Below are 8,376 nucleotides of genomic sequence, written 5' to 3'. Positions count from 1 at the left end.
CCAATCTTTAGCTTGGGAAACTTCATGCAAGTTTCATGAGTCCTATAGTGCGCTTTCTTACATGTAATGTCTTAGGAAATGCTTATGGATCTCCCCGCAAGTGATAGTTTATCTCTGCAAATGGCTTGGAATCCCCCACCTGAATCTATGCTCAACTTCATATCAGATTCAGTAGTAGTATTTGTGCAGTATTTCTAACTGATAACTATTGATTTCACAACAGCAATATGAAAGAAAATAAACAAAAGGTGTCAACTACTGAGACAAATTGCTCCATCTCTGGTTTCTCTTGCATTCATGTAAACATACTTTACATACCGCCTTAGAAGATAGTTCAACAATTTACTGAAAATCTAGATAGTGACAAATAAAGGCTACAATTAAAAACAAAAAAGCACGGCAAAATTAGAAGCAAAAAGCACAATATAGTCATCAGAAACAAAAGAAGAGTTAATGGTCGATAACACCATTTTTTATTTTTTGAAATGGTAAAGGTAAACAACACTATTGTGTTGATTTGAGGAAAGAGATCGAACTTTAAGTAGGCCTTCTCTGCTTCAAGGTCCATCACATGTTGCTCCAGATTTCCTTAGATGAGTATTCAATTGACTTTCCCGGGCCTGTAAAGGGGTATTAAAAAAAAGGTGGATTCATATATAGCAGTGGAAAGTTTTAAACTCCCTGATGCTTTCATTTGCTATAGAGAGATCTATTCCAATAAAACTCATAAAGATAGAAGTTTTCACCTTTACTCATTCCTCCATCTGAGAGGTACACCCAACTCTATTTATTTCATTTCATTCATGTTCTACAATATTTTATCCAAATTTTTTGTCTCGTTTGAGGAAAAAAGAGTTTTTTTGAGTAAATAAAGAGGAGCACATTTATGTCCTCTTTTTCTCCTTATCATTTGTAGCATGTACTTGTTTAAGTTTCACATTTATGTCATAGGCTACTGAGATGCTTCATGCACCTGTGTGAACAGGCACTGCCATAGGTAAGGTTACTTCCTAAAGATCCTTCATTGTGCTAAAATAATCTACTTAAAACTGAACTCACTCTAATCCAAGTGGTCTTCTCTATCAAACATCCTCTTTTCTCTATCAACATTCGACTTTAGCTGCAACTGACAGGTTTATAGGCACTATATAGAACCTCCTCATTCGCGTTCAAACGTCAAAAAGTTTGGATGCCTCTTTCCTCTAACATTTTGGACTCCTGATATAAAGAAATAGAAAACTCACTTCTCATTGTTTGATATCCATCACTTTATTCTGTCAAAACATCAAATTCTCAAATTCCAAATCAAAAAGTACCTACCCCCAAGTAAAAATATCTCAACAACCTCTGTACCTTTTTCCAAAGCTTACCAGGAAATGATCTACTCTCAAATTAGCCCATAGTCTCATTATAAAGCATCAAAGTTGTCTTTAATGGACGCCTTAGATATCACAAGACGAATAGAGAGTCTACAGAACTTTTATAAGAACTTACCTGTTGAAAGCTAATCTCTACAGAGCCATCCATCAACTTTTTGACGTGGTTGATTTTGATCTCACTTTGTATTGTTTGATTGCATTATTTTTACTTTTCAAATTTTCAGAAACAGTGAATTGCTCATTGGCCAGTTCGCTATCAGCCAACTAAACAAATTGCACATAGAATTAGATAGCAAATCAAATATTTAAAAGAAAGAAAGCGCAAAAAGTGTCATATAAAAATTAAAAGTATGGACCTAATTTAGAAGAATTACATGCCGGTTTCACAGCCGTACATCAACCTGTTTTAACCATTCTTCTTGCATTTTTTTTATGCCAAAAGTATCTATCTTTCTTCTTCTAATATAATAAGTATTTTGCAGCTTGTTTTTCAACTCAATGACAAGGAAAACAATATCTACCAGAAAGGATTCATATGTATAATGCAAATTCAATAGAATTTTCCTCGAAGACAACTTGAAATGCATTCATTATGGTGCAAATCTTTTGGACCATTTTCCTAAAAGCATTATCCTTCTCTGAAGTTTAAGAACTCAAAACTTCTAATCACAAATTTAAACTTCTGCTCTCTCCTTCAAGAAAACAATAAATAAAAGGTAGTAGAATTTGGAACCGAAAGTAAAATCTTAATACCATCCAGTCCAAAATCCCACATTCTTTCAAAATAAATTAAGATAACAAACTGACACTACTTTCACCAAATTCTACGTAAACTTCCATTAATTTTTGGATAATGTCCCTGAATATGTAATCTCAACTCCATAAAGTCTCGCTTTCAACTATCATCACGTCTATAAACTGTGGCTTATTAACTGCATAAAGTTGTTCAGTAACCTAAGATTTTTAGAGAAAAGGAGCTCAAGTATGTACTTCTAATAAGGGGGGTAGAATGCGTGACTCTAAATCTCATACAATTTTTCAGCATGGGAGATGTAATATTTATGCTTTTTCAGTGAATAAGTACCATTTGGAATAGTTCTAGTATATATAAGAAAAAATAGTGGAAGGTACAAGAGTAAAATGATAGGTGAGATTCTCAACAGAAAAAAAAAATAAAGTCAATACAAACAATCTTACTTCACACAATTATCACTAATGAAGCTGGACATAAGTGATAGAAACTCACCACTTATGTTTATCCGACTTTTACTTGTTAATCTCCAACATACTTGAATTGCAAAAAAAAGGACAAAGTAATATTACTTGATACAACTCAAAGACTGATCAAGAAAAGAAGGAAAAACTAATAGGGAGACATACACTGCAACGATACAAAAATTTGCTGAGTGCCTGCAAAATCAAACAAAATAACCAACATTAAAATGGTGTAGAAACTGAACCAAGCTACAAATCTGCAGTCACGAATGAGAATACCAAAAACTAAAAATGAAACAAAAGCAAAAAAGAGATTATATTGCCAAAATTATATACCAGAGAGTGGGTTGCTCTAGTGTTGAGCACGCTCCACTTCCGACCAAGAGATTGTGTGTTCGAGTCACCCAAAAAAGAACAAGGTGAGAAATTCTTGGAGGGAGGGAGGTCTATCGAAAACAGCCTCTCTACCCAGGGTGTAGGGGTAAGGTTTGCGTACACACTACACTACCCTCCCCAGACGTGCTAGTGATTATTCTGGGTTGTTGTTGTAAACTTACACATGCAGTACAAAGAGCAACTTGATGAAAATCGAAAAAAATGATAGCCCAAATTTTTTAAGTCAAGTAGGACTTGAATACCTCCTGCAGCGCAAAAAGTTCAAAAAAGTTATCCAAATTAAATACGGTATAATTCACGGACTCCCTAGCTAATTAGTAGGGAGGAAACTGAAATTTCACAAGAAAATTCCAAAAGAAACCAAAAAAGGAAGAGGACTAAGCAGAGAAGTAGAAGATCGAGCAGAAATGGAAGTAGAGAATAGAAGAAAACTCACCAGAAGAAAGAAGAACGACGGAGAGAGAAAGCAAACAATACAAACATACATGTAGAAAAGAACATGGGAACTAGGGTGCCAACGGGCGGGTCGGATGGATAGGAGTTGGTCGAAAACGGGTAATTTAAAAACGGATAAATTATTCGATCCGATCCGTATTTGAGACGGATAAAAAACGGATTATCCGGTGGATAATATGGATATCCATATTATCCATGGCTTCTTGAATATGATCACTTATGGGAGAATTACTAATCTCCCAAACTTAAGGAACCCCCAATTTGAGGCATTACAAATGTAAAAATTAAACACATTAGTTATCCATTGATTATCCATTTGGTTAACCATTTTTTAAGTGGATAATATGATTCTTATTCATATTCAATCTATTTTTAAAAAGTTCATTATCCAACTTATTTTTTAATGAATAATATGAATGAATAACTATTTTTTTTTAAATTTTTTTTTTAATCTATTTTGCCACCTCTAATCGGAACTATCGAAAAGCATAGATCAATCCCACTCTTAAAGAAAGGATAATCAACCGAGTCAATTTAGACCTCTAATTCAAAAATTTGCAAGAAAACCCTGTGAAGCCACTAAAAAGAGCAAACCAGTTGAAGAAATCTGATTTGTTGCTGTTGCGACCAAACACGTTCATGCAACTATAGTAATCTTTCCCATAGATACTTATAACTAACTTTTGACCGATTCAAATTCAAATATTTTATCGATTTAAGAGATTTCTCATAAAATATAAAATATGTAAGTGACTAATTTACTACCTAAGAGACTATCAAGCAATGAAATAACTAGAAATCAACCACAACACTTAAGCAATTTGAATAAAAATCACTAGGAGAGAGTATTCCAGGGTCATAGGCTAGCTAATAATCTTGTTGCGTTCTTGGGTTAAAATGATTAATTGATTTATTTGGATTGTTGATTGATAGGGTTAATATTACTTATAAGAATCTGTCGAGTTCTTACTCGCCTATTCAAACTAACTTAATGCTTATATGTCTATGGAATTAAGACTAACAAGAATGCATTTATACTTCCTGTATTTCAACCAAGCAAGGCAATTAGGTATATTTCTATCCTAATTGCGAATCCGTTCCCCGATGCCCGAGTTCAAGAATTTGCTCTATTTAATTCTATATGCAATCTAGAATTCCCACTTTCGAGTTCAACTCTAGATTCGTATATGGTATTTCACTGTTAGCTACTCAGCAAAATAATTAAGAACAGAATTAAATAAATAACCCAATATGATAAAATCAAACTCGTCAATTTAAACTTCAAACGTCAACATTCATGTAGCACCCATGACCCCAGAACAATAGGGTTCTTAGCCACTCATGTTCATACAATCATCAAAAATAATGTTTTCAAACATAAAATCAATGAATACTAGAAGAAGAATAGAAGAATTGATCAAATCCGTACTCCCGAGTGTTTCGTACTTTTATTTTTCTCCCAAAGTCACGCCCTCCCTCTCAAAATAGGTTTAGGTTGGCTTTTATATGAGTTGGGAGTGTCTTGGGATCGAAATAACCGAGTCTCGGTCGAAATAGGACATGTTCATGTTTTGAGCGCCCAGGGCAGCGTAGGGCGCTGGCCCTGGCGCTCAACTTTTCAACATTCTATTTTGTGCGCCACAGGTAGCGCCCCACGCTGCCTGCGGCGCTCAACTAGGCCATTTTGCCTTTTCTTTCCATTTTCGCTCCAATTCACACACTTTCGTCCAAAATCGCATCTGAATGATTCCTACACATAGAAATACCATAAATTAGCATAAATTATTATATTATACATCCGAAATTACGAGACATGAGCATAATGCGAGGCAATATACATCAAAATATGCATACATTAAGTCGAATATCAACACCCTACACTTAGACTCTTGCTCGTCCTCGAGCAATGGAACTATATTAACACCCCACGTACCTATCACTATGAAAGAGCAATTCACAATTAATATAATCACACACTCTACCTTTTGACTATGTTCGATACCGGCAATTAAGCATGAACACACGAATTTCACATTCTTCCCGTTTTTTTAAACTAGTCCAAGTATACACAATGCTATTCAACCAACTCAAGCAACTTCTCCACAACCACCCTACCTCAAGAGACGACTCGTTACCACTAAGCATCCTCAACTCACGCACTCACCCAACAAAAGAAATGTACAACATCACCAATCCGTCATGAGACCAAGTGCCCTCACCACAAGTAAAAAAGTGAATATAAAAGTAGCTCATACGTTCAAATATGCCATTGAGCATACATTGAGGACATCACACAATTGAACAAAGTTCACTCACTCTCACAAAGAATTCATGTGCATCTCGCGGTCGTACCATAAGTTTGCCCGTAGTGTACATCTCTACTAATCTAAGCTAGCCAAATCTATGATCAATTAGGACTTTAAGATTGTAATGTAGGCTAAGGGACGAGTATGATACATTTAGGAGTAGTGACTAACCCTCCTAAGCACTTTAATACACTACACTCAAACATCGAGCACATATATTTTTCAACCAATTCACTTATCATACACCATATATAACATAACCCTCTTTTCAATTAAGCACCTTTATATTCCCACTAGTACGAATTCGAAAGATTAGGAGGTGTGTGTTTTTCTACTTTATTTGAACTACTATTTTTTTCTCTTGCAATTTTTTTTCTTTCTCCCCTTTTTTTCTTTTTTCCACACACTCCATATATTAAGGTTCATCGGCTAGTGACCCTTTTTTTCACAGTTTTAGTGCACTTTAAGGGCCCGTCCATGGCTCCACTCGAAAGCCACTCCATAATCTCTCACCTTACTTCTTTTAGCGACTAAGTGCCTTAGGAGGTAAAGGTTCAACAAGCTCAAATTAAGAACAAAATAGGGATACAACTTGTAGTGTGGGTGCCAAAGAAAAGGTCTATAGACTCAAAAGGGCTAGCAACGGAATTTTTTTTATTTGTGAGTGACAAGCACCTCTATGGTCAAGCAAGAAACGCCTACGTCATCTCCTAGACTAGCATAACTAAACGATTTCTCTTCGATTAACACACGGAGCAAGTTCTAGACTACACAAGATAGCACAAAATATCACTAATCCTTCACACACACATTGCACTTGACTTAATCAAGACGGTTCTGTTCGAATCTCAAGTCACGCAAGCACAACGAGTTGAGAATTTTTAAGCAATAATGCACTCGGTGGCATACAAGTCAACCAACTGAGAATAAGGCGTCAAAGAGTAGGCTACTTACTTTACTTGGGCATTACAATTCAGATCAAATATTCAGAAAGATAAAGCGCATGCCATAACTTAATGTGCCAACACCAAACATGTCAACAGGTACCTCAGAGCACCTTAGTTTTCTCCCTATCCTACTCCTAAAAAAAATTAAATAATAAAACAAGCACATACGGTTTGAGCTACACTCTTGGAAAAGAACTGACGTCCAAAGAAAAACCAAGGGATACTACCTAACTATCATAAAAAGAACGAAAGAAAATATTTTTTGGTATTTTTAATCGGACTTTAATCCCTCAAAAAAATTGACCAACAGATCCATCGTTGGGAAAAGTCCGCATTTTTTCTAATTTTTTTTCATTTTACTAGCTGATTAGACTATGTGAGTTCTAAACTAAGCTAAACAAACAACAACATAATAACAATAAAATTTTTATAAAATTACAAGTGAGGAAGTATTCCCCCACCCCACACTTAAACAATGCATAGTCTCCGATGCATAACAAATTCAAAACAAAGTAAGGTAGAAAGAAAGAACTCCCTGCTAGTCGGAGTCCGCCTCCTCAGGATGCCCACAGCCACGGCTATGGGCTTATCATCATCATCCGCTCCTAGGGGCACCAAAGCCATGGACCCCGTGACTTCATCACCCATCTCATCCTCATCATCGGATCCTTTGTATGCGTTCTCGTCCTCAGATGGGTGAATAGGACTGCCCAGTGCAATTCCCAACATCTCCTTGGAAGAACTAGAGAGGTCATTGCGCAACTGCATGTGCTCCTCATCCGAGACCCCTAGCCTGCGCATTATCACATTGAAGGAACTATAAAGATACCTAGTGAAGTTTTCATCCCTCTCATTCCTCGCAGCCTGGCTTAGCTTTGATGTGGACTCCAGCAAGGATGTAATGTCTAGCAATGCCTTTGGTGCCTCCACTACCTCATCATATCCAGGGTACTCTAGTACCCCACGAGATAGCATGTACTGCACCAGGAGGTTGCCAAAGAAGAACCTTTTGATCCTTTGCCCAAAGCGGGTACGGGCCATCTCCCCTAGCGTGATCTCACCCACATTTATGGGTCGCCCAGTCATTAGAAAGAAAATCACACACACTCGAGCTCGAGTGCATTCATTGTTATGCTCGACGGGCGTCAATCTAGCCTGCACGAAGTTTTGCCATACCTTAGCCGTCTTGTTGAAGTCAAAACGGAGCATCTCAAGGTGGGCATTTCCCTTAGTTCGTGTCCTCTTGGCATTAGAATCAACGCCACAAAGAGTGTGACGTATTGTCCGGTAGCGTGGGCTTTTGACGAACTTTTGGAGCCTCCATGTGTCACGACCCAAACAGATGGGCTGTGATGAGTGCTCGAGTTCTACCTACCGAATACCCCTAAGCATATGTCTAAGATATAAACATGAAATAAGTGTAGTTTATGCATAACATCTGCCCCTAAACTGCTGAATCGTGTGAATAACATACGTGAGAAGACATACTCAAAAGTCATATATACATATACATGCAGAATACAGTAGGGCGAGCCGATAAGGCCACATAATATCCAACTATACATGATTATCTACAGACCTCTAATAGAGTGTAAAACTGTATAAAGGATGGGACTGGGCCCTGTCATACCCTTATATGTATACAAAAGTATCATACCAAAACCCAATAGCAACCCC

General features: G+C 36.9%; 1 long non-coding RNA gene across 5 annotated transcripts; it reads right to left on the bottom strand.

The window, feature by feature from the left end:
• Nucleotides 1-259: 259 nt before the first annotated feature.
• Nucleotides 260-3,514, bottom strand: LOC104108334 (uncharacterized). 5 transcript variants are annotated; one of them, XR_688990.4, is made up of 3 exons: nt 3,152-3,416; nt 1,060-2,789; nt 260-620 (listed from the first exon to the last, which is right to left on the bottom strand). It is a non-coding gene; the product is annotated as an uncharacterized lncRNA (long non-coding RNA). The 5 variants fall into 5 exon arrangements; XR_688991.4 differs by having other exon boundaries at nt 260-1,643; nt 2,626-2,789; XR_688989.3 differs by lacking the exon at nt 3,152-3,416 and adding an exon at nt 3,427-3,514 and having other exon boundaries at nt 260-2,789.
• Between the last annotated feature and the right edge of the window lie 4,862 nt (nt 3,515-8,376).

Source organism: Nicotiana tomentosiformis, chromosome 3 (assembly GCF_000390325.3).
Source record: "Nicotiana tomentosiformis chromosome 3, ASM39032v3, whole genome shotgun sequence".
In the NCBI taxonomy this organism is placed as follows: Eukaryota; Viridiplantae; Streptophyta; class Magnoliopsida; order Solanales; family Solanaceae; genus Nicotiana; species Nicotiana tomentosiformis.
This window is presented reverse-complemented; position numbering and strand designations above follow the sequence as displayed.